This window comes from Pangasianodon hypophthalmus, chromosome 2 (genome assembly GCF_027358585.1).
Source record: "Pangasianodon hypophthalmus isolate fPanHyp1 chromosome 2, fPanHyp1.pri, whole genome shotgun sequence".
Classification (NCBI taxonomy): domain Eukaryota; kingdom Metazoa; phylum Chordata; class Actinopteri; order Siluriformes; family Pangasiidae; genus Pangasianodon; species Pangasianodon hypophthalmus.
This window is the reverse complement of record NC_069711.1, coordinates 16,706,085-16,733,342: the sequence shown is the minus strand read 5'-3', so window position 1 is coordinate 16,733,342 and position 27,258 is coordinate 16,706,085. Positions and strand designations below refer to the sequence as shown.

Genomic DNA, 27,258 nt, shown 5'->3' with positions numbered 1-27,258 from the left:
TCTCTCTCTGTATGTCTCTCGTGTGTATCTTTTGTAACATTGTGTTCTCTGGACTTGCCCTGGCCTCGCTGAACTCCAGACGTGGTCATATTTTCAGACCGAACTCTCCATGACACACGCCTCCACATTTTTCTCCCACGCCACTATAGAATGTGCGCACTAATTGATTTTTTTTTTTACTTGGTGCAAAAGGTTATTGCCATGCGCACTCCATATTAATGCTCCTGCCATTGTTCTCATGTGCTTCTACATTAAATAAGCCGTAAGGCAGCCAGGCCTTCTTGACCTACAATGAGCACAAGGCAACAAATGCAGTTCTGTACGAGATTCAACAGGGACTGCATACAATGGTACTGAATTAGTAACGTTTAAGTAGAAATGGCCAAACCTCACGATTATTACTGACTCAATTATGTACTTTATTAGCTGAATAATATGGAGGTGTATGATGTTTTATGCTCTATAGCATGGGAATGTATCATTTAGAAATGTAATTAACATCTTTATGATGTACACTGTAAGTATTTGTGTTATTTACTGAAGCTAGGTTTTTATGATATGATAAATTTACAGTATGGTAATTGTACAATATAATATCCCTATTTTCAGTAGCTCACAGCATTTCCTTACAACCTGCAGTTTTCACAGAGAAAGGCATTAAATGCCATATAACGCTCCAGCAGCAGGACCAGAGTTTGATTATTTGGTTATGGAAACTGCTATAGTATTATTTACAGTGGAAATGTAAAAAGATCAGGCTTTGCCTTCGGCTAAGTTCTGAACAGTGTAGAAATACATTTTTTTTTCTCATTTTTACAATATTTCAAGGAATGCAATGTGTCTGGAAGTATTTTTGTGGATGGACCAATCATAAATTCATTATTTATCCACTGGATAAGTGAATGGTCCAGTATGCTTGCCTAGTTTAGTGTTTTTGTGATGTTAAAAGCAATATGTCCTTGGTTGATGTCAGTAGAACTGCAGGCAGTGGGATTTGGGATTGAGTATCTACATTTACAGCATCAAAGTGTCTATTAAGCCATCTGAGCATAAACTCAAATCATATTTGCACAAGAGCCACAAAAAGCAAGCACGGACACATTGAAGCACAGAGGGTCAAGCAGCCCAGAGACCTCTCAGAATGATGGAACCAGGCAGCATAAACAGAGTTGAACAGAGTTAAACTTCCTTTCTGCTGAAGAAAGCAACAGATGGCAGACATGCCATTGCACTCATTGCATGGCCATGTAGACATTCAGACATGCATTGCACAAGGACGTTCAAGTCCAGGAAAAATCCACCACTGAAGCTTGGGTCTAGAGCTCCTCCACAACAGTCCACCATTGGACAAATGCAAAAAAAAAAAAAAAAAAAACGGCGCTCCTCCTATTCTTATCTGTATTTGTATCTGTTTAGAGCACATTATCTGTTCAATTCAAATTATGTATTCATATTTGGTTACATCCCTAGATCAAACCTTAATGGATGTGAGAGGGGGATAAAAAGATAGCAACTGTTTTATCTCCAGCCTACTGAATTGCTTGTCCCTGGTATCCAATAAGGTATAGCATGATTTCAGCAATTTAATCACTTCCAATTTGCTTATTAAAGTATGTCATGATCCTAGTGTATCAATACACCCCTAAATGAGGCAGTGGAAGAGAGCGCTTCTCATTAAATATAACAAACTTGACAAATGTATCTGCGCTGATAAGCTGGAGATGGCATTTCCACTTCTGAGTGTCTCAGCTCTGCTTTCGTCTGACAGGAGAGAGAGCATCTAATTTATGTAATGCAATTACAATACAGCTGACAGACGAAAGGCAGACTGCGTGTCTACAGCACAGCTGCAGTAAGAACCAAATGTGTGGAGCATGCTAGACACGATTCCATCAAAATTTTTTTGTAACATTTAAGCAGCTTTCTAAAAAAATCAAAAGCTAAAAATATGAATGGCTGTTCTTTTGAATATTCTGAAAGGAAGCAGTGAGCTGACATTATCAAATCATCAGTCTACCGCACAGAGAGAGTACAAAAACACACACTTATTTAGTCTGTTCCATCACACTTTATCACATCTGTATGCAGGCTCTCACACCTAGGAAAAGAAGACAGAAGATATCAGTTATAGAGAGAAGACAGTATAGTGAACCTATTGTTCTTTGCATATCATGAGCACAAATTCACCCATGATACAGCACCCCTGGAGCAGGGAGGGTTACTGGCCTGGCTCAATCTGATCAGTAGCCCAGTTTCACAAATACAGATATAAACACAAAATTCACAAATGTACATAGTCTTAAATAGTCGCAACACATTCTGCAAATAAATGCAATGTAATTTGTATCTGCAGTGCCACATTTGAAAATGCACAGAATAAAACAAAACTATAAAACATATCTTACAAACATAATGTACTGCATGAATAGATGCTGAAAAACATTTGTATCTGTAAAATGTACAACTAAAATATTTGCACAACAGGTGGATTGAAAATGCTACTGATCCTGAGGGGAAGAGTTCCCTTTAGTGTTTTCCTGAGTGTGAGGTGCTCTCTAGTGCCTCCCGCAGGACTCCTGGTAAAGCTTGGATTGTGCAGGATGCAGAGATCCACCAAACTCGGTGTTAATTTGGTATCTTCCCCAACTTTCAATGGAGACATTTGTGGATTGAACGCCTCCACAAGCTGCAGAGTGAGTGTGTGTTATCAAGGTTTGGCACTATCTCTCTCTCTCTCTCTCTCTCTCTCTCTCAGTCTATCTTTCTGTTTCCTTCCATGCTTTTGTATCTATCAGTCAAAGCAATGGCAGATTGCTGTGTCAGTGTGCCTGTGTGTGTGTGTGTGTATGTAAGTGTGTGGTTTACATCCATGTGTTTACCAAAGCAAAACGCTGGGCAGGATTCGAGCTTGCCTCCTGTTTGCCATCTGTTCTCACTGAGCTTGCTGTGTCCTAATGAACGCACCCCACACCACAAACTCTACTTTCACACGCCATATAGAAAGCATGACATCTAACGTAATGCTGATGTACAGACATGTGACACATTTAAGGGGGGAAAAAAACCCAACAAAGTGTCTTAGTAAGGTGTTGAGACATTGCAAGCTGCCAGAACAGCAAAGACCATAGCAGATGACTGCTATGGCTAATGACATGTGATTACATCATTTTCATTCTCATCAAATCATTCAGTGAGTCCTCGTGGCCTGAGGTTGGGGGCGGAGTCATTCTGGAAGATACCACTCCTATCAGGATAGAAGTGTTTCAGCACAGGATAAAGATGATCAGTCAGAATAACTTTGTATCTGCTTAAGTAATCTCACTGCTGACTGACGCCTTGTATAAAACAGTATATATAAGGAGTGTAAAGTTTGTCTATTTGATTATGTATTGGGCAAAATTTGGGTGGATTTTTTCTCCTTTCCATATTTCTCTGTGCCTAGTAGTCCTTGTAAAAAAAAGGCATGATCTCTGTGCCGCCATCTTTTTAATCAAAAGCTATGTTTTTGATTAAAATAGAGCTTGTGATACATTATTGCATCTAGTTGTATCACTTCCCTTCATATAGTATTAAATAACTGCTTGAAGTAAGAAATAAAACAGAATGGGAAAATAATCCATCAGCCCAAGGCAAAGTGGAGTTACTGTTACCACTTCCCAAAGTATTTTATTCCTCTTATACCACAGCCAATGATCACAATTTGTAATGTATTTATGAATAAAACAACATGCTTTTTAACTGTTTATAGTTACATATAATGTTGTGGAACATCCCTGAGACAAATCATTTCATTGTTACCCCTTACTGTTATCACTATAAGAGCAATAACGAATCCTCTCTTTTCTCTCTTTTGAAGTTAATAATAATAATAAAAAAACAGCTTGTCATGTTGCCCAGAAACTGGAAAGTACTAAAAACTTGTCTTAATCATATTATGATGATATCAATGTTTATAACTTCATACCCAGTTAAACCCCTGAATGGGTCTGTTATCTTGCAGAAAGTTTGCCTTTTGACTCATGGTGCTTGAGTCAAAACAGTGGGCAGCCATATGCTTTTTTTCATGAACGTGGTACAAACGTGGTTTTCACTGTGATACTCTCTCGTGAAGCCCATTTATCCCAGTCTTTTTCTTATTGTGGACTCATAAAGACTGACCTTAGTTGAAGCTTGCAGTTATATGTTGCTCTGGTATTTTTGGTATCTGGGAAGATTTGGTGGAGCTGCAAAATATTAGACATTGCTTCTTAAAAAAAATTTTTTTCAGTTTATTACAACTTGTCTTTTCATCTTTGCTGGAATTTGCTTTGATTGCAGAATAGCTTTGAATATGTGATGACTACTTCACTTTGATAGTGAAGTTCTGTTGTGTGTTGTTTAGATTAATCAGGGCTGAATGCATTTTTCATTCTGAATGCAGTGTTCAGTCTGCTAAACCTAAGTATTAATTAAAATTGGTTAAATTACTGACTGTTAAAGAAGAATACATTGAGCTTAAAAAGGGGCAGGCAGTGATACAAGTCCTGCAAGAATAAGGCCCCATGTATAGCTTGTAACATTTCCTCAAAACAATATTCCAGAAAAATGAACTAGCTCGAGTGTAGGATGTAAGCCAGCTGTCAGCATAAAAAAAGTTGGATCATTAGAGATTTTTTGTTTCAAGTGTCATCCATTTTCTGCATTTTTATTTTATTTTATTCTTTTTGAATAATTTGATGGCGCTGTATCTTGTGGGTGGGGCTTTTCTTCCTAGCTCCAGCCTGATATGAGCACACTGTATTGATTGTTTTACACCTGTCTGAGATCCTTTCACAGTGTGAGCCAGACAACCTCCAGAGATATGCACTTTGTGTGTTTACACCCGTTTCCTCTGGTCAAAGCTATATGATTACCGAAAATGTATTGCATCCGTGTTTCCACCAGCTGACCAAAAACAAGTGCAAGTTATCAACCTTAACTATTCTTACATTTACATGAGTTGGATTATGTAGATGATTACAAATTTTCAATGTTGGGCTCATTGTCATAAAAACTAATCTCAGGCCATCTGCTCTTTCTTCCAGCTCTGCTCTGTTTTCTCTGGGCTGTGTTACGGTGCAGCTGTAGAGTGTGTCCTTGGCTGTATCCTCCTTATGTCAGGCCATTATAAATATAAATGGATCAGTGGTTATTACTGATAGAGGACACTGTGGAGCTCATAGGCATCAGTGGGAGCAAAGCTGAAAAGCTTTACTTCCGCATATGTACTAATGCAGCTGAAGAAATCCCTACAAATACAAATAAAAGTCCTAGTTCAAGAACCGGGTGTTAAGAACACTGTTCAAAAGTAGTAAATCAAAGTGACTGGATGTTTTGTTTAATCTTAAAGATGTGTGACCATTCATCGAAGGAGCTTTATAAGTGCATTCTGATTATCTCTTACTTTAAAACACTCTTATGCAGGTATAAAGTGTCCCTCAAAGGATACATGTCACAGTGAATGTACTTAATAATGGTTAAGTAATACATTCAAACAGAAATCTGTAATGGTTCATTGTGGCATGCTCAGTGCTTAATCCAGCAAGTTGACAGGGAGGGAAAAGGTCCCAGAGCACAACAGTGCTCGAAGTGCTTAACATAATACAGTAGTGCTGAATGCCGTCAGACCTAGCGCCAATAAAGTAGGAATGATGCCCACGGTACAACAAGGGGTTGCAACCATAACATTTCAGTGAAACTGTGGAAGGACTCAAAGAGTCAGATGCACATTTCTGATGTATCTGATAATCTTCACAATACCTCATAACAAATATTTTGCTCAGAACCGTGGGTCTTACAAAAGTACATTATGCCCTTTAAACAACATAACATGAACATACCTACATGAATACTGATATCAATGAGCAAAATATTTTCTAAGCTTGCCTAATTATCCAAATTACTCCACAGTGCAGTCGTGCAATTTACAGTCTCCTCCTAATGTCGTGATTTGCTCTGCTGGTCTGTGACAGTGTCTGTTAAAAATCCAAAAAAAAGCACATAAGGCACATTGTTGAATTTTGTGAACATTTACATTTATGGCAATGTAATGTAATATAATATGCCCTTATCCAGACCGACTTACAGAAGTGCTTTGAAGTCTCTATCAGTAAATACATCCTGTTACTGGTTCATTAGGTCATGGACTAAGAATACCTTCAGTCAAAAACTCTGGTGGGGAGATAATATAGTAAGAGAAGCACACAGACAACATATTTTTTTAAAGCGCTAATTTAAGTACTTCCGGAAGAGGTAGGGCTATAGATATCGTTTGAAGACTGCCAGTGACTCAGTTGTTTGGACACCTAGGGGAAGCTCATTTCACCACCTAGATGCCAGAACAGACAAGAGTCATGATGCATGCCTTCCGTGTACCCTGAGAGATGGTGGGACCAGTTGAGCAGTGCTGGAGGATGGGAGGGAGCGTGGTGCAGTGTGGGGTGTGATAAGTGCCTTGAGGTAAGTGGCTGCTGGTCCTTTTTGGCTTTGTAGGCAAGCATCAGTGTTTTAAATCTGATGCGGGCAGCTACAGGAAACCAGTGGAGGGAGCAAAGCAATGGGGTGGTGTGGAAGAACTTAGGAAGGTTGAAAACAAGTCACGCAGCTACATTCTGGATCAGCTGAAGACATCGAATGGTGGTCAGAGGCAGACCTGCTAGCAGTGAGTTGCAGTAGTCCAGTCTCGAAATGACAAGGGACTGAACAAGCCACTGAGTGGCCTGTGTGGATAGAAATGGACAAATCCTTCTGATGTTATAAAGGAGAAATCGAAAAGGACAGTTGATTGTCCATGGTTACACCAAGGTTGATCGCAGTGACGGAAGAGATCAGAGAGTTGTCCAGGGAGATCCCAAGATCCTGACGTGGGGATAAATAATCTGGTATGGAAAGCATTTTAGTTTTGCTGGGATTAAATTTCAGCTGATGAGCTGCCATCCATGATGAGATGTCTGCCAGACATGCTGAGATCTGAGCGGAAACATGAGTGTCTGAGGGAGGGAAGGAGAGGATGAGTTGGGTGTCATCCACATAGCAGTGGTATGAAAACCCATGAGAGGATATGACCTCACTAAGAGATTGAGTATAGAGTGAGAACAGAAGAGGACCATGTACTGAGCCTTCTGGGACACCAGTGGAGAGTGTGCGTGGAGCAGATTTGGATCTCCTCCATGTCATCTGATATGACCCACCTTCCAGGTAGGAACCAAAACATTGCCATGCTGTGCCACAAATTCCAAGACTTATGAGAATGGACAAGAGTGTCTTGTGGTTGACTGTGTCAAACGCTGCTGAAAGGTCGAGGAGAATGAGGACTGATGACAGTTTGGCAGATCTAGTGACTGCCAAAAGGTCTCTGGAATGTGCCACTTTGAAGCCAGACTGGTTAGGATCTTAGAGGTTGTTCTGTGAACAATGGGTCAACAAGTTTGAGAAACAGGAATGATGCCTCCCTTGCTTTTATAACATATTGTTCTGCCCCCATTGCTTACTTCTTTAAGAAAAGTCAGCTGCCTTTTTTCACGATAGTCATGATGGATGAGCAAATGTGACTGATGCGAGTACATTATGATTACTAGGCACCAGTTGGTCATCATGGAAATTATGATTTTTGGAAGGGAGGTAACACATAAAAGATGATCATTCATTAAACTTTATTTTATATTTATTCAAAGAAAAAAAAGCTGCTAATCCATGTAAATAAGGTCTGGAACACAGGCACTTCAAATCTGAGAGGTGCTGGTTCCTGTTCCGGCATGATCCAGCACAAATTAAGTGTTGAGTAAGCTTATATTTTAAATCATAATTTGGAAGGACAACAGTGGAGACATGTACTTCAAGACAACAGCAAAAGATAAAAAAAACATGTCCATAGATAGCAAAAGGAAGTCTTAAGGACATGTAGAGACTCACTGCCTTATTTGCTCTTATTAGTTAATACATAAATTTACGTAAATTTCTAAATTTCAAAAAGTGATGGTTTACTGGATTATGGTTACTAATTCTTTTAATTCTAATAGTTATTTTTCCTGTTTATTCAAATTATTAAATAGCTTTAATTAGTTTTTATGAAGTATTTGCTAATGAATAAATTAAGACTCGGGGCACAGTGGCACAGTGTGTATAGACTGGGATACTGACCAGGTAACCCAGTCTCAGAAAAAATGTTCACATACAACATATATACAACTTATTTTCTACAGATTACCCAAATGCTCATTTAATGTTTCTGTGTCAAGTAAGTTTGCTGACCAAGCTGGAACCGTTGACCACCACTAATGAATCTCGTGTTGTGACAACAAATGTTGTGAACTTTCTCTAGCAGATCTGGGAGACCATGTTGTCAAATGGTCACATGCAAGATGATTTCTCATTGTCAAACCTACCTGCATATTTGCCCTTGTCGCTTTGCCTGGTCACCTGCCTCTCTCTGAAAATAAATAGGAGTAGCATTTCCTGTGTGAAAAGACCTTTACCATTCAAATGGACATTTTTAACATGTATATTTTTATATGTGCTTTAAGAAGCATATTTTAACTCTGTAACATAGATCAGTTAAAAAGGCCTAGAAGTCCCTAATATGTTCATATATCAACACAACACACAGTTCTTTCTTTTCACATATACAAAGAGTTGATCACCTGCCACTTCGCCTGAGCACCGGCACTTTTGACCACTGATGTTTGCCATGCCCTTTTTGAAAGTTTTTAAAAAAATTTTTTTTTTCAAAAGACTTGCCTGAGGCCCTTATCAAGAGAGGAGTCATTGAATAATAATTTAAGTATAAATAAATAGTAAGTATAAACAATAATAAAAAATAAAAGGCCCTGGTTGCCAACTGTCAGTTTATCTCATGACCTGTCATTGTGCAGATGTCACAACCTACAACCCTACATTTGTGCTCCAATTAACAATGTGATGAGATGGGGAGCTTATTAAAATCATTCAGGCTGACTTCTGACTGTATGAATGTTGTCATGTTGCATTGATAGATATATTTCATTGGGAATGTAGTAGGCTATGCAGAGCTGGCTAAATAGATCAGTATTTGGCGGTTTGATAGTTTGAATGCATTCTGCAAATGTGCTTGGAAATAAAATGTCCTCAATGCCATACCTTTTACAGTATATTATCTAGCTTTTGTAGCTAGAATTTTGACCACATTTTATATGGTATCATGGATGTGATGCTCAGTCTTATGATCAAAAATATACTATGATGCTGTGTGTCAAAATATATGCAGTACACTTTCTCCAATGGTATAGGGATTATACATGTATGCCCATATAATGTGTGTTTAACAGCATATATTTGCCCACTTCCCAGACCTTATCTAGCCATACCTCACCTAGCCCTGCTCTACCATCCCCTCCTTACCTCCCCATATCCACTTACAGTTGCAGGAAACAGTTTATTATCTCTTTGGAATTACCTTGATTAATTCATTAATACACACAACATGTAGTCTGAGCTTCATCCAAATCTTAATAATAGATAAACCCATTCTGCTGAAATTGATAACTCATATATACAAATGTTGTCCTTGTCAATACTGAATATAATCTTTATTTTAAACAAGTTAAAAAAAGAAGTATATGCTGGGTTATATCTCTGGAATAATTGGAGTCAGGTCCTATACTATAAAAAGGCACACATAGTCTGATTAGAGGCAGAGCCTGTGCTTCTTAAGAAAGATCTGTTCATAGTAATGATGCCCCATTCAAAACAAATTTCAGAGAACATGGTGGAGTGAGCGCCATGATTTGGAGCTGCCTTGCTGCCGCAGGGCCTGGACAGCTTCCAATCACTGAGGGAACAATGAATTCAAAATTGTATCAGAAACTTTTACAGGAGAACTTCAGGGTAACACTCTGTCACCTGAAGGTTAATACAAGTTTGATGCTACAACAAGACATGAATGAATGAATGATTGAAGAAAGATCTCGTTAACGTAAATATAACTCACAAGTAAGTATCGAAGACATCAGGAAGCTGACAAATATTGTGTAGTTGCCATTTTTAAGTCGAAATTAATCACCAGATTTATATGGAAAATAATGTTACTTCTCATCATTATCATTAGATAATAAATTTATTCCTAACTATATATGCTTAATAGTGTGAGCATTAATAAACATTAATTAATGTTTATTAATGCTCCCTTGTTGATACCTAAAAAGGTTAATAATACAAAAAATAATATTAGTGTGTTATTTATGATTACTATCTTTATGGTTAATAGACTTATCACTGAACTGTTTAGTAATGCTTACTACTTTATTGAATAATCAATGTGTTAATTTAATGTATTCATTAATGTCCCCTTATTATAAAGTGATACCCTCACAGGAAAATGCCCTATTCCTTATTCCCTATGCCCTCGCTCACTCAGCCACAGCTTCCTCTGTCAGTCACTCTAGCTAGAGGGGTAAAATTCACACAGGAGAGAGAGAGAGATGGGAACATATCCTGTTCATAAACCATTCATTCATTTCCCTAATTTGGTTAGTTATTTAGTTGCTTTATTGTGATGCTATATATTTCGTTCAAATGATAAAACATTATGCGAACACTGTTTATTGTTGTCATTTAAAACTGGTTTGTCCAAAAAATAAAACTTATGCACTTTTCCTCTTATACCAAATATAGTTGATCAGCTAAGACATGTCTGGATTCGCATGTTTAATCTTTCATATTATACTGCAGCTACAAGTCTAATGTAGCTAGTGAGTAAAGGAAGTTTACAGCTATTAGTTTAACACTGTGCAAACAACATATTTACACCATCACACACTCAAAAAAGACTTGTGTATGTGGTTTCTGACACTGCATGGTATTGTTTTCTATTCACAAGCAAGGACGTTACATAGCTAAAAATGTTTGTAACAGCCATCTCAAAGCCAGCACTGTCTTCCTTAACAGATACAGTAGTTTACTATCACTCTGTGAACTCAGGTAAGAAGTCTGGCCTGAAGTTTAAAGTTAGAAGTATAAATGACATTTTACTGAGCCAGACAGTACTATTTAAGGTAAGTGTGTCTAGACGCTATAAACTTTCCTTACTTGTTAGCAACATTAGCCTTAAACTCCACTCCACTCCAACTAAATTTAAGATAAGAGAATTTTTTTGTTTGTTTGTTTTGTTTTACTTTTTTGGGCTAAACTATTGCTTTAACAGCTAACACCTGATATTGGCTAAGTCATCATTGTCCCTACTGATGAGGTCTTGTTTGAGAAATTCATTTGTTTTATAGTTTCATCAGTTCCTTTTGGGAGGAGGCTGCATAGGTAGGTATTGTTTTTAGGCAGCATTAAGCCTGTTCCATTTGGAAAGCAGCATTAGGATGGTGTATAATATCATAATAAATAGTGATATAAGACCATTATCGTGATATGAAAATATAATCACTAGACTGTGGAAGTAAAGGCAACATACACACACACACATACCAGCACACTATCCTCCATAATTTTTGGACTTAACCAATAACAACCAAAGGTTATTTGTGCACACACACACACACACACACACACACACACACTGGAGATTTGAGTGTACTGTGGCCATGCAAATCACTCGAGCTGTATGTTAATGGCTCGCTCCATCTCAGTGATGGATGTTGTAATCCATACAAATGAAGTCAGTAAAGATTATCGTTAATTGCCAGGACCTGATATGTATTATATCACCACAGAGGCCGTGTAGCCATATTGAACGTCTGATTCCATTTATCCAAGGCGTGAACGGCGAATTGATGAGGACCAAAAACGTATTTCCTGTTGCAAACGAGATTGAGATCTCAGTTCAGGCCTGCAATGAGGCCATGAAATGCCTGTGAAAATGAAATTGTATCTCCAGGCTCTTCTCCTTTCTTTTCACAGAGAACATAATCACAGTATAGATAATTGAGGGCAGCCCTTGAACTGCAACAGTAAAAAATGGAAGAGGATTGGTTAATTTTGTCTGTGTGTGTGTGTGTGTGTGAGAGAGAGAGAGAGAGAGAGAGAGAATGTGTGTTTGTGTGAGTGTTTGTTTGAAGTGGTGTTCCATCCACGGTGTATTCCTGCCTTTTGCCCAGTGTTCCAGAATAGGGTCCAGATGAATCGTGCCCGGGATAAAGTGGTTTCTGAAGAAATCTGCTAATATAATAATTTGCTGACTTAAAAAAAAAACATGGAAAAAATAATTTTTATCAGGCATTAATTTCAGTAATTTGCGATTGACCAGTAAAATATAAAAATATACATTATATTATAGACTTCTGTGCTGCAGTATGATGCATCAAGTATTAAATGAAGTAATTTAAAAACATTATAAAGCACAACCTGAAGGGTTAAAATATCACCAAGCACCCAACTGGGCCCTCTATCATGGGTAGATAATTATCATCAGAATAAAATTAGATAGGCCAGCAGGCACCATTAGGAACAACACATTTAAATCCATTAGGAACCACTAGAAATCCCTAATGATTTGGAGTATTTCCTTTTCAGCATGGACATCATCTAAGCAATGGACTGGCCATGAATGGACAGATATTTTCCAGGCCTGACAGAGAGATTAATATCAAACTGGTAGCAAAAACTTCAGTAAAGGAGACAATACAGTGCTGAACTATGACTACTAAACTATGTTAAACTAAACTAAATTACATTAGTGGGGGGTGCAATACAATACAATAGTTCAAACAATATGGAATATGAAATCCTAGATAGAATACTGTGACTTATACTTACACAGAATTTAGAAGGTGCATTTTACACTCTGGAGTGACTTATAATTCTCGAAAATATAGTGTTTCATTCAATTGGTAACAAGTGTACACTCGTGAGACACAGTGTCATCTGTTAATGAGTAACACTCAGTGTATGTATGTATTATCAGTCTTAGTGCTTTCAGTCAACAATAATGAAGCACAAAGAGTTTGAGCTGGTTAAAAGACTGTAGTTAACTGAACCACTTACTAAATATCTTGACCTAAGAGCCAGATTATGTTTAGATTGACTCCACTATTTTATCAGGTCAGGCACAATTCTATTAGAGCATCTGCTGTAAGATAATATGGGATGATGATGATGATGATGATGATGGCACAGAGGATAGTGTTGCCGCCTCACAGCTTCTTTGTATGTTCTCCCACTGTCTGCATGGGTTTCCTCTGGGTTCTCCACTTTCTCTCTGTTCAAAAACATGATGGTAGATAACTCTAAATTGTCCCTAAAGTGTGAATGAGTGTGTGAATATGTGTGATGCCCTGAAAAGGTCTGGCATCCCATTCAGGGTGTGTCTGTTTGTTGCACCCAATGTTTCTGTTATAGGCTCTAGATCCATCGCTACTCTGAACAGGATAAAGTGGTTAGCGAAGATGAATGAATCAGCTCCTCCTGTGTCTGTGCCATTAATATATAGCAGAGGTGGCCCAAATGGGAAAATCCTACCAGTGTCTAGAAAGGACAGTGCAACAGTACTTATCGTGGGAGCACAAGAAAAAGCACTCAGCACTAGCTCAATCAAAGCAGATGTGTATTATATCACATGAGGCTCAATGTGCAGAGAAGAAGCCAGACAATGAAGCATATAGAACAGCATACACTGAGAGGCACAACCAACTGGAAGAGATCATATGCAGGAACAATGATCAACATTAACTCACAACATGAGCTCACAGATGGCCACAATTGGTCATTTTCATTCTGATCAGTAGGGAAGAGATTAACAGCATGCTATCCACTGAGAGTGCATGGCCAGTTATGCTTTCTTGGACTTCTGTCCATGGTTGGCTGGAATCCAAACATCATCCTTTGTACCACTTGTGAGCTACTGGTACTATATCACCACTGTACATAGCACCATATTGCACTTTTTCTCAAACACAAAGCCAAAATTCTGGGTTTGTCAGTGAGAAGTCCTGCACAGTTTCCTTGTACAGCTGAGATTTGTTTGCATGAATACATTTTAAGAGATATTACTGTGCTGTGCAAGTTTGTTATTTGTTCACAGTGCACAGCTAGCTTGCAGTTGTGCCTCTGTCTTTGTACAAAAAATTAAATGCTTTATGAATTTATCTGATACTGACAAATTTACCTGATACTGAAAATAATTGTTGCACAGGAGGACCATGGAATAGCAACAGCACAATGCAATAAGCTGTTGGAAACATAACATTTGGACAGGCTGACATGCTGGCAAAATTGTTGTAAAGTTGAAGTCATGGAAATGCTATTTATTTTTTGAGAAATGTTTTTCCTAGTACCCAAACCTACTGACAAAAAGTAAACTCCTGCATGTATATACATCATATATTAGAACAGAGCGATAGTAAAAATATCATTATACATGGATTTAATATGCTGGTTTTGATAGAATGTAGTAATCTTGGTCTCTGCTAATGTCAAAACATATATTAATGGCAGCTGTGTTTTACGAATATAAAGAAAGAATCATAAGTTTACCATAAATTGTTAGACTGCATATCTCTGTAATCCAAGTTTATTTTAAATATGTACAGTGATAATGTTAAAAATGTCTTTTTTTTCCTAAGCTGAAAGATGTCGAAATTATGTTATGAAAAAGAGCTTTTTTGTTCCCAAAAAATGGAGTTTTGGAGATTTTTGCTCAAAATGTGTCCCGTATTTGAACCAAGAGTGAAGCCATTTTGCTTATCTCATTGTAGTACTATCTGTGAGCATCTGGATAGATGTGTTATGTGATGTGCACACCCACCTTATACACGTTTAAGTGAGATCTTGTATGATGGAGATTAAACCATGCATGAGCAGTGCTGATAATATCAGGTTTGGCCTGCAGAGTCAGGACATGTCCATTTGTCTTGTGTCAACAGCTGTTTGAACCAATACATATCAGCGTTATTTCCATCAAAGGTGCATATGTATATATGTATATATGTATATTTCAGTAGGTGTTTGTGCATCTCCGTGTGTATGCGTGTGATAGGATTTATAAATTGAAGATTTAAAAAGAATAAAGTCTGCATGAGTTGAAGGCATACTGGTGAAAATTTGAAAGACAATATTTGTGAAATGGCATCCTGTAATGAATCTGGTCTAATCAATGGCAACATGCTTCCAAGTTCTTCACAAACATGATTTGCACATGGAATTACCTGATGTGACCTACTTCCAGTATATTCCAGTATAGAGGTATTTTTTGTTTGTTTGTTTGTTTGTTTGTTTTTCCCCTGACCCAATGATGATACCAAGCCTATTCTCAATATATTTACTGAGTGATTATGCCCTGGCTAATTATAACATTTCATCTGAAGGTTTGTAAGAAAATTGGATGTCAGAAATATGAACATTTCCCTCAAATGTGTTAATAGATTATTCAGAAAAAGCTTCATATGACTGTAGTTACAATTTGATTGCACGTATTATCAACCACAAACATTTATGGTTTTTGCCATATTGAGAAATATCAACATTCTGTAACGACTTTTGAACCTAGATCTTTCACAAAATTTCTTCTTTTGCAGTAAGTGAATACGTAGCATTACACACACAGTACTTTGCAAACCCAGAGGGTTTATAAACAGACAAACAAGATGTGTTATAAGGAAAAGGTGAAAGTAATTAAGTCACAGCAATATCATAACAAGAAATGCTAATGATCACATAAAGAAAGTAAGGGGACAGTAGATGGTTTATAGAGCTTGGTAGGTCAGTCGGGACAGAATCAGGGCAGACATGACAGTTTGATTCACTGGAATAAAATGTCTGAGTTGTTTTTGAAACACAGCCCCTATTCTACCTTCCCTAAAACCCCTTGTGTGTCAGATGTTTTGTTTATTATCCTCACTCTTCCAGGATCCATTTTCTTCCTGTCAGATCCCACCTGTAATACCGTCTCACTGACTCACACTCCAGGGGTGGGCTCCTAGGACACACACACTCATCCACACACACACACACACATAATCATAAAACACAAGGGTCCTTACCACCATAACGAGTGGCTCCATCAATACACCCTGATCCCTTCATCTCTTTCCAGCCGAGTGTGTCTCGCGCCAGGGAGTGTGTGTAGAGCAGGCCCGAGCACGCAGCGTACAGGGGTATGAAATAGTTGAAATGTGAGACGTTCTGGAAAATGAGACACGTCCAAGGCCACCTACAATGGTGCTGTCGCTGCTGACCCAAAAAAAATATTACTGGAGATTTTTCTTTCAAAGAAATTGTTCATTATTGATTAAAGATGAGTGTATTTGTGTTATAAAAGCCTTTTTTTGCTACTTAGAAGTGCCTGTTTAGTGTATATATGGAGAGAATGGGAGAAGATGAGAAAGAAATGACAAAGAAGTGAGAGATAGACAGAGATAGAATGAAGAAGAAATCTAGAGATCAAGCAAGAAATGTGGAAAGAGAAATAGAAAAAGAAAAACAGATAGGGAAGAGACAGAGGGAGAAATAAAGCATGAGAGTCAAAGACATGGAAAAAGAAAGAGATTGTCTTTGAGATTATAAATCCTGTTCTTTAAAAATAAAAAAAGAAAATAGGCAGTTTTTTTTTTTCAAAGGAAGGCAAATCCACTAGCGTGTCAGAGAATGACATTTATGGAACAAATAATGCTCACACTATTTTTAGATGAACACTTCATGGTTTAATTGGTGTGGTAATTTACAAGGAATTTGACTTGGCAGTTACTGACAATAACACAGCATGTGTCTTAATTCATACACTGTGCACTTTACTTCTTTACTTTAACTGTAGCAGATGGATGCTCGGTCAGCTTATCCTTTAAACTGTAGGCACATTTTTTTTTAAAGGAGAGAGCATGAAATTAACCAAGTAATAGGCAATAATTTATTAGCCTACATTGCATGCACACGTTATGATCTCATGACCTCATTTAGTATTGCATGCCCACATTAAATGATGTGCATAATTAACTATGCCCAGTATAAATAACAAAATATGTATTTTCTTCCAGCCACTTTTTCTGAAGCTCTCAACAGCACATACAGTGTTTTTTTTTACCCCTGCTTAAGCAACACACTTTCAGTACAATATAATAGGCTGTTTCCATCATGCAAAAAATAAGATATGTGTATCAATTGCTATTTTATAAACTGCTAGAGTATGAAAGTCATATTGTTAAATAAAGACAATTTTGCAGTGATGAATGTATTGGAAATATATTACTCATATTAGATTTTTTTTGCCTTCCTCTCATTTGTATATCATCATATTTCTTTTAAACTGTGTCTTGCTTTGAAAAACAGCATTAAGTATCACCAGTCCGCATTTTCTATGCCCCAATTTTTTCATACCTAAAGGAAAGTGCTTCTCTTCAAAAGCAGTGGTCTAGACACAACTGAAAAAAAAAAAAAAAACATTTCATACACGTTTACCACAAGAAAAATTTGGCAGTCTCTGAGGTTTGAATTATATGCAGGTAATTTGAATGAGCTGAATGGGTTTGCCTAGAATATGGAGAACTTTCCCTGTGTGAATATATACTATTGAATTTAAGTTTTCAACTTGGAAAATGACCCTCTCTTCTCACACTATCCACCATATCGACTATCTAGCACCTGTTTTTTTTGTAGGGTAGTAACATCTCGAATCAAACAGTAACATTTTGCACTAAAAAGAAATTATCTAAATGCCTACATCATTGATCAGCACCAGAACAGATCCAGAGCCTCCACAGGAACAGCCAGCTATGTACAGATGGTTGTTACCACCAAGTACAGACAGTGTCCAGCATTATGGACTTAACTGCAATGTCCAAAATTTATCATGACTTTTGGCAGGTTCTGTAAAGATCTTGTGTAATTATTTGCTGGAGCAAACCGAGAGATTGGACACACACTGTCCATGGTAAAAATTAAACTGTAACATCTTGTGCTACTAACCAATTATAAACCTTGTGCTCCATTTTGGCCTTGAAAAGATAAAATGTTTTAACATAAAATATAAAGAACCATTATGTCAGCATCACCCTTGAGGTCTGTGTGGGTGTGTCTGTGTGTGTTGTGGGAGCGATAGATAATGTCGTTATTTTTTATCAGATTTTCAAGTTTACAGTAGACTATATTGAGTGAATGATGCATGAAGGATGCAGGCAATAAAATGACCTTACAAGTAGTTTTGGCATGTTACTGTGTGTACACTTGGACCCCATAATCACAATAATACAAGTGTGTGTTTGTGTGTGTGTGTGTGTGTATGTGTGTGTGTTTTTCATCAAAGTGCTGTCATTTTGCACAAAAATCGCCATGGATGCACTAATTTCAATTAAACTCTATATGGACAATCTGGAAACTCATCCCAAACAAGAGGGTGATATTTTATAGGTGTTCTATATCTATGGCAGTGTAGGTTTAGCAGCCAGGCTGTCCTCTTTCTCAATTATTCTGTATGTGTTTGAGAGCAAGTCATTAGTGTCATTAGAGACAGAAAATGCTTAGTGTGAGCTAACTGCACTGTATGCTCAGCACACACTAGAGTGTGATCCTGTAAGACCCAACAAATAAGTCATGAGAGCAACAGTTTTTACTTTCATGCGGGCAGGAGCGGGCAGTCAGATCTGCAGATAGGACATGTTCAGTAACATGGAGCCTACTGGACTGGCTGAGGCCCAAATCCTCCAGCAATCTAGGTTGTTTGTTTTTTTTTTTTTTCCAGGAAAAAAGTTCCTTTTTTTCCTCTTGGCTCACACTTTTAAGGTTTAGCTAAATGAACTTGATGTGAAGTGAATTCCATTTTATTGTTAACATGTCCTTTTTCACTTTTATGTGTGTTCTTAATTATACCAGGTGTCACAGCTGGAAAAATGTAAAAAAAAAAAAAAAAGGTTGGGGTTTGAATGAATCCAAACAGGTGTGGTTAGGTGTGCTGCTACCTAATCATATCAGCTCCTTTCATTCCCTTTAAGAAGCAAGTTTTCACAGCAAAGCTTTCACTTACACAAAATGTCTTTTCAATGTCTGTCACTTATAGACTTATTTTAGTGGGATTCTCACAAACAAGGAGACTTAGATAAAATGTGAGTGTTTTTATTTGGAATTCCACCAGTGCAAAATCCACAATCATGGAAAGGGAACATACTAGATTTCTGCATTAGCCTACTGATTTCAAGCTGATACAGAGATCTGTGCCATAAATGAGAAAACAGACAAAAAAAGTGAACAATCCGTATAAAAAAAACAAAGCATAGACTCAGTAATGTACAGTAATCAGCTAAAATCTGGTGATTAATAAAGAAATAGACACTTAGAGCATTTGGCAGACACCCTTATCCAGAGCAACTTATATTTTTCTCATTTTTCTATACAACTGTATAGTTAAAGGTTAAGGGCCTTGCTCAAGGGCCCAACAGTGGCAGCTTAGCAGTGTTGGGATTTGAACTCACGACATGCCGATCCACCATTTTAACCAACTGCTGCTCTTTTTTTTCTTTTTTTAACAGTGATTTTGTCAAGAGTAACCGTGTTCTCAAACAATAGACTACAGTGTACCTCTCCAACAGAACATTGCTATGATGCCCACTGTAAGTTCATTCCAAAAATTCAAATGATCCTCAGCCAGCTGAAAAATGTATCTAGGACATTACATCTCCATTTCAGCGCAGTTTCCTCTCACCTGAATATTAAAGACTCTTCTTCCACACTCAAAACTTCCTGTTAACGTCTTGGCCTTATATATAAGCATGTGGTTCACAAACACTCATTGTGAAGTCTTGCCAACAACCTACTTTCTGAGGTAAACTCTGAGGTTTGTTATTTCTCTGACTGATTTTCTCTTGACTTCTGCCTGTGTTTTGTTTTATTCTTCGGATTACTGTTTTGGCCTTGTTGTTTTGGTTGAAGGTGTTTTGACCCTTGTCTGACTTTTTGATTTACTTTGGGTTGTGTATTGGAGAAATGGTAAGTGTGGTTGATTACATATTGTGTTCATGGATCATACACAGGGATCCTCAATACTCTCCCAAGTCCTGTCCATTATATCAGCACTGTTTGTTGTTACCTAGAAAAGGGTTGTGCTTTGCTGTTCCTCAACACCTGTCATGTTTAAGAAAAAATGTCCTGCGTCCATCCAACTTAATGCAACACTCTGAGAGTTCATGTCAACACTATAGGTGTTAATGATTAAAAACTCAATTATAAAAATTGATTTTGTTTAGTACTGTGAGTGTTAATGGAACATTAATTATGTTAATTATACTGTTAATGAAATGCTATAAAATTCACAGGTCTGTACTAAGTCAAAGTGGCAAACACAGTTGAGGTTGAAGGCAACAATAAAGGGGCCACATGAATATATATCCAATGAATTCTTAATATGTGCCTTACTGATTTCATAAGGTTTATTCCAATTGATAGTGACTGTCCAATTCATTAGTCTACAATAGAAAGTATGGATTATTAATACTTTGTAGTACTGTAACTTTATAACAGTAAACACAGTATAGGGTCAGTCCATCTCAAGTGGTCCAATAATTGTAAAGTTGGTTGCTTGACCGTTTTTAATTTTTCTAAAAAATTCTATTGATTTGAGCTGTTTTTTTGAGTGATTTGAACTGTTTCCGGAAACCTTAGTATCTTGGCTCAGGATGGTCTTGGAAGAAAAACTGATCTCTAGAACACATTACAAGGTACATGTACACATATAAACATTTTGCACATTCTTGTTCCTTAGATGTAGAACTTAAGTCCTAATATAATGCTCAAGATTGCTCACAGTTCCACTTTTTTGGGTCACTTTATAATGAGAAAGGTTCTCAGACTTAATTTTTTTAGGGGATATCTAAATATAGTGTGCATGTATTTCAGGTTTGAGACTTTTTTTTTTTTTTTTTTTTAATGGGGCGAGAAAGTGCAGGGTTTTTTTAAATCCTCCCCAATTTCGGGTTGAATATCTTTGGTGGGGGACCAGATACAATCCTGAAATTTTCAGAGAAAAAAGTCCTCTACAGTAGCATTGTGTTGTAAAAATTTTGAGTTTGAGATTCCACTGGTTACAGAGCTAGAGCTAGAAATGTGGGGAAAAGCTTACTTTATTCATGCATTTTGAGAAATGAACAGATGTAATATAAGCATAAAAAATAAAAATGAACAGTATTTTACAGTAATTATGTTATATGATGATGACATATAATAACTTATGCTTGTCAATGAGGTATAAAATGTTACTACATTTGATATTGGCATCTCTAAAGCATGATCTATCACAGGGTTCTTCAAATCTGCAGAGTTTAGCTCCAACCTCCAACCTCACCTGCCTGTAATTTTTTAGTAATCCTGAAGACCTTGGTTAGCTTGTTGAGGTTGATTAGGGTTGGAGCTAAACTCTGCAGGACAGTGGACCTATTACGCTGGAGCTTTTTGACTACTCTAAAGTTGATCATTTCCACCACTTCACAGCAAATTTTCGCCAAAGTGGATTGAATATTTGACGCACAGCAAGTGCATCTTGAACTAACTTGTATTACAGACAATACATTCTTTAATTCTTTAGTTGATAAAAATGTGTAATTGTTGGCAAATTGCTGTGGTATAAGAAGAATAAAACGCTTCAGGGTGTCCTTTTATTAAATAAGTCAACTTTGGGGTGGTAACGCATCACACCATCCCATCGTTGATTATTTTAATGTGAAGGCACGCCCCATTGTGTTTTCCCATTTCATGTTTATTCATCACTGTGTGTGTGTGTGTGTGTGTGTAGCAAAGAGAACACTCAGTCTCATTTCCTGTGTTAATTTGTCTGTTTAAATTCATCCCCGTGTGTGAACATCCCATTTGTATTTCTGATTTTGCAGTAATTCTGTGTGTGTGTGTGTCATCACGTCTATGCACAGCTCGAAAAAACATTCCTCTTGCTTCAATTACACACACACACACACACACACACACACACAGTCTCTCTCATGCTCTCTCTCTAGCTCTTGCTGTCTCTCTTAATCTCTGTGTGATTTATTGTCAGTCTCTCTGTCTATCTAGAACAATGTGCAACAGTCACTTGGAGATGACACAATACTCAGATGACTTTAGGTTACATCACTATAGTGATATTACCCAGTAACCAGATGGTCTTTCTATGAGAACTCTCCCAAAATCACTGAGTTATCCAGCTTCTGTTTCCTTAAAGTCTGATAGATTCAGCTGTATGCTATGTAAAAAATATTTCACTTTTTTGTACAGGTTGATCGTTGTCATGTCTCTTTATAAACTGTAAAACCTTGATTGATTTACTAAGATCTAAAATAATGAGAGGGTATACTGTGGGATGCACAAAAAGGGCATGTTGCAGGTGATTTACAATGAATAATTAAATAACTGAATTATATCATGTTCAAAGTCCATATGGAAATTAGATTTTTACTAATTTAAACTTAAATGTAAATTAAACTTAAATGTATTACTAATGGCTATAACCTCATTCGCATAAATCTCATACAGTGTGTGCCAATGACCAAAAAAAAATAAGAATAATTTTTATTTATTAATTTAATTTAATATTAAGTAATAATAATAATTATTATTATTTAAGAAATACACTGACTTATGCTTCATTGCATAATGTTACAGGGTCATCCTCAATGAAAAAACTGGATTTTTAAAGGAAGAGCAAACAGTGTACTTGTAGATTGATAGGAAAAAAATGGATCTTGAAAATTGGGAGGCAAAAAAGCGCACTTTGAAAATGGGTGGGAGAAGAAAGTGGATTTTGAAAAGTAAATTGTCTTGGCCAAAAATGGCTTTTTAAAATGAGGTGTTGGGGTAAAACCTGAAGTGGGGAAAACTATGCCTATGATTGTTTATTCTGATTATCAGTAAGACGGAGAGATTATATATGGGTGATTTTAAAAATAATTTCTGTATGATTGTAGGGAAGTGAGAAAGAAATATTGATTAGCAGTGAACACTACATGGTGAGTTACAATCAGTTAACACACACACCCTCTTTTATCTCCATTATCTTTATGACTGCTCTGCTGCCAGTCTGTCTGTCTGCCTTGTCTCAAATAAACCCAAATGCCTCTTAAGTCTCAGTAACACAAGGCGGACTCATCCCGGTTACACTTACCTGTGCAGGGACCGAATGGGGCTGCTCTGTTCTCTGATTGGTTGAGGAGTGTAAATCCGGCCCCTCGGGGGCTTGTTGTAACTCAACACCTGAGAGAGAGAGAGAGAGAGAGGGACTCTGTGTGTGTGTGTGTGTGTGTGTGTGTGTGTATGTGTCTGGACTGGCCTTGTTCCCGGTCTCAGAAAGCTCACGCCTCTCCCTCGAGACACACTTTCTCTCACGCAGATACGCACACACACACACACACACTCAAGAACACACCCTCAGCGTGTCAGGCAGGTGGATTTGATCGGCGCGCTCATTCAGACAGTGACCACCTGGAGCTCTTTCTCTCCATCGAGCTGGATTTTACTCTTTTATTTCATTTTTTGGGGAAAAAAAGTGTTTTAAGCCTCTCTTCATACTGAAGGATTTGCGGTTCAGATTTACCTTGGCATTTTTTTCCTTCACAGGGTAAGTTCTTAACTTCACCTTTCTATTTCGAGTAATTAGTTCAAACTTTTTCTTTTTGTTGCTTCCTTTCTGTCTCATGTGTTTTTCTTGGCACCTTTAAATTAGAACTGTTTGTAGATGACTTTCCCATCCTTTCAGCTGTATATCATTTGCTGCTGCTTCAGTGTTCCTGAGTTCAGAAATGTCTCAGGTTGTTTTATTGTCACTGAAGCGAAATGACTTGGCCAGAGGGCTTGCTCTGGGAAAAGGTCTTCTTCCTCCACCAGAGTTCACACTTTTGTTACTTTTTTTGGGTAGAATAGGGGTGCAGTTCAAATCGACATTTTTTCCAGCCTTTCATACGGATGAGTTTATGAAGACAACTTTTTCGTTTTAAAACAAGTTTCTCTTGATATGTTCTTTTCCTTCATGGTCGAAGTGCTGAACCTCTCCCCGTGCTGGTCTTTCACATTTCTGACCTTTCCTTTCTTTCTCTTTTCTCATTTCTTGGCACTTTTAAAGCTGAATTGTTTAGCAGACCACTTTCCTGTCCTTTCAGCTTTCTCTGGCTGCCACATTCTGACGTGCAAAGATGTCTCAGGTCGTTTTATTGTCAAATGAAATGAAATGGAGTGACATGCGGTGGAGAAGGAGCTTCCTTTGCTATGGATTTTTGTGGGTTTGCTTTTGTGTTTGCTTTTGGTTCTTAAATAAACAACCTGCACTGAACACATACAAGAGGTTAAAAAAAAAAAAAAAAAAAACTGTAAAAGTTATCAATAGTATGACAATTCAGTGTGTATCCTCCATCTTATTCATGATTCATGATTCATTTTTAGTTGGTGATCATTAGACTTTAGTTAGATGTTAAAAGTTTTCCATGTGGTTCCAGAGAGAATCCAAACAGTGTGTATCATAATTCACTCACCTTTTCTGTTTCTAACTATCTTGCCACCTCAAATAATAAGATACTTGCATCATGCGTTGTCCCACTTTGGATAAACGTGCCTGCGTAATGAATAAATGTAAATGTAGTGGAAATTAGTATTCAAAACTGAGTGAGTAGTTTTTGGTTAATATATTTTAAATTTCAGATTTTCACAGAATGCTATTAACTGATGAGTTTGATCATTGGAGCAGGTTTCATCATCAGAAATAATTTTTATTCACTAAATACAAGGTGTACGATGAATTTTATAACTGTCAACAAATTCCAGTCTTTCCAGTAATATTCGCACGAGGATATCACATTTTGTTCAATTAATTTGTGTATGAATCCTTTTCAGAGTCCACTGTGCTAATAGCAGGATATCACTTCTTTTGTGTCAGCATAGTTACTATCGGGTGCTTGGTAATACAAGTGAGGCGAAATAAACTGAATGCTCTGGCATAATTTAGATTGCAACAGGACATAATGAATAAAAATAATAAAAAAAGGATAAAAATATGTTGGACATTCAAACACACAAAAAATACAGATGTGTGTAGTGAGTGGTATGTCCTGTTAAAAAAAAAACATGACAGTTATGTATAGTTGAAAATATATTAAAATGTGTTATAATGTTGAGAACCTTTATGAGCATGTTAATACAGTTCCTGATTGTTGAGAATGAGAGCATACAGGTTTTTCTTCTTGCCAAAATCAGCAGGGTTGAAGCGCTCCGATTGTGTACTCCATCAAAAATGTCTTTTGGGGAGAAGTCAGCGTGAAAGCGCGTGTTTGTGTGTGTATGTTTGTGAGTCCATGTGACTGGTGCTGTGCGTGACTGTGTGTGAACAGGAGTGTGTATAGGAAAGAGACCCTCCATCTCCGGGGAGTGATTCCATTTCAGGGAGGCTTATGTCTTTCAACAATGTCTTTGTCTCTCCTAATCCTGCAGACCTGCACTCACCATTTAGCAGTCTCTCTCTCGCTCTCTCTCTCTCTCTCTCTCTCTCCCTCCTCTCACTGTCTTTCTCCCTCTTTGTCTCTCTGTCTCACATGTCCCCACACCCCACACATGCAGGTTGCTCTTATTCATAGCGAGGGAATGGGTGGGTGAAAAGGCAGAGCAGTAAGTTGTGTTAGTGTGGGTGGGCATGCTGAAGAGAAGGGCAGGTTTAGGGTCAGACTCGTATAACCCCTTCTACCCCCTTTGCCTCTTTCTTAGTGTTTGAGCCCATAAAGGCAGTCGAAGCTGTCACTAAAGGTCATGACCTTACTAAGCTTTTGAGCTCCACCAATATTAACTTCTCTTTCAAGCACAGTGATAGTGAATGAGTTATATAACCGCTGTTTCCTTAAGCTTAGAAATCTGTCTGTTTACTGGCTAAACATGATCAATAAACAAAACTTCATTTACTTTAGGTCTGTGCTAGTTAAGGAAAGACGATATGCCAAAAATTATCCAGACATCAATGACTAACAAAGAAAAAGACAGTCCCATTACATACAGTCATGTTGCTTATTCCACTGAATTCTTGAATCTGATTCATCAGAAGGTGTTGATTCATTTCACCTCTGGCAGTATTTCCAGCTACAAGGCACATCACAGGTTTAAATGATTTTTGCTCAATCTAATACTTTATTATTTCAAGTACCTCATTCACAGGGACTTGTATGATGGATGTTCAACATGATCTAAGCCTAAATTATGGATTAAAAATGTGCTGTTGAAAATTGTATATTAATTGATATGGTGAAGATTTCTGTAAGGAGAAATGTCGGGTGTCAGCACTTTGTATCAGGCAGTAGATTCTCCATCACAGGAGAGGTTTCAGGGTTTTACCCTTTTTTCGTTTTTTTTGGCTGGTGAGGAAACAACTGTTTGTAGATGCTGTAATGTGAGTGACCACAGGAACTAACTAACTTGTTTGTATAATATAACATTATACATAATATAATAATGTTAATATAACTATAAGAGGTTAAAATAATTGTTGACTAATTGCTTTAGAAAATTAGAAAAGAATAAACTGATGTTTCCCACCACCATGTCATTGATTATTTTCCTATACCTGCCTGTCTCAAAGTGTTTTATTCCTTACTTATGAAACAGTAGCAAATACTGATATGGTAATCATGCAACAGTTGTAGAACTTTAGTTGATCGTTTTCCCAAGTTTATCAGTAATTCACACTGTGAAATGCATTTTTTTTAAGAATATTACCTAGAATATATCATGGTCAGGCATGCTCTACATGTTTTCAGCTTCCACCTATATGCTAGAAAGGCAAATGCTATTTCCGGGTTTAACAATACACAATAAGTTATATTTAGTTTGGCTGAGGTTGTAGTTTTCCACTTTTCACCATACTAATGAGCCATATCAACCTGACACTAACACAACACATACATACATAGAGTGCTTATGTGCTAATGAAGGTTGTGAGTTCAAATGGATTGGATTCTCTCTCACATTGAATAAAAGCATCTGTCCACTGAGTTCACAAGCCACAACACAGGGCCCCTCCCTCCTACAGGCATCACACGGGGCCTTAATAAAGGTGGCTGAGTGCATTGGACACAGGAATGAGCATGTCTGCAGACTGGTATGTCCGCTGAGGTGCCCTCACACACACACACACACACACACACACACTAAAATAGGGTTGTTACAGTGATCTATTAACAGGAGTGTTTAAAGATTAGGGCTGAGTTTCCCAAAAGCATCTTAACTAGGAGAGAGAGAGAGAGTTCAATGTGATGCTCCATGAATAGAAAACAAATGCATCTGAAACATGTTGAGGGATCACTCATTACCAAGTACAAACATTTGTAG

The 27,258-nt window shown here is 37.4% G+C and overlaps 1 protein-coding gene across 12 annotated transcripts in view; it reads left to right on the top strand.

The window, feature by feature from the left end:
• Window positions 1–27,258, top strand: part of ptprfa (protein tyrosine phosphatase receptor type Fa) — a 206,338-nt gene that overhangs the window by 23,158 nt on the left and 155,922 nt on the right. For 3 of the 12 annotated variants that reach the window (XM_053232124.1, XM_053232123.1, XM_053232126.1), the window contains exon 1: window positions 23,090–23,518. The exons of 2 other annotated variants lie outside the window; for them this stretch is intronic. The gene's annotated coding sequence lies outside the window, so the exon portion shown is untranslated. Of the gene's footprint in view, window positions 1–23,088; window positions 23,519–27,258 lie in introns of those variants that run through there. 7 more of the 12 variants (XM_053232125.1, XM_053232128.1, XM_053232127.1 and 4 more) reach the window with 5 other exon arrangements.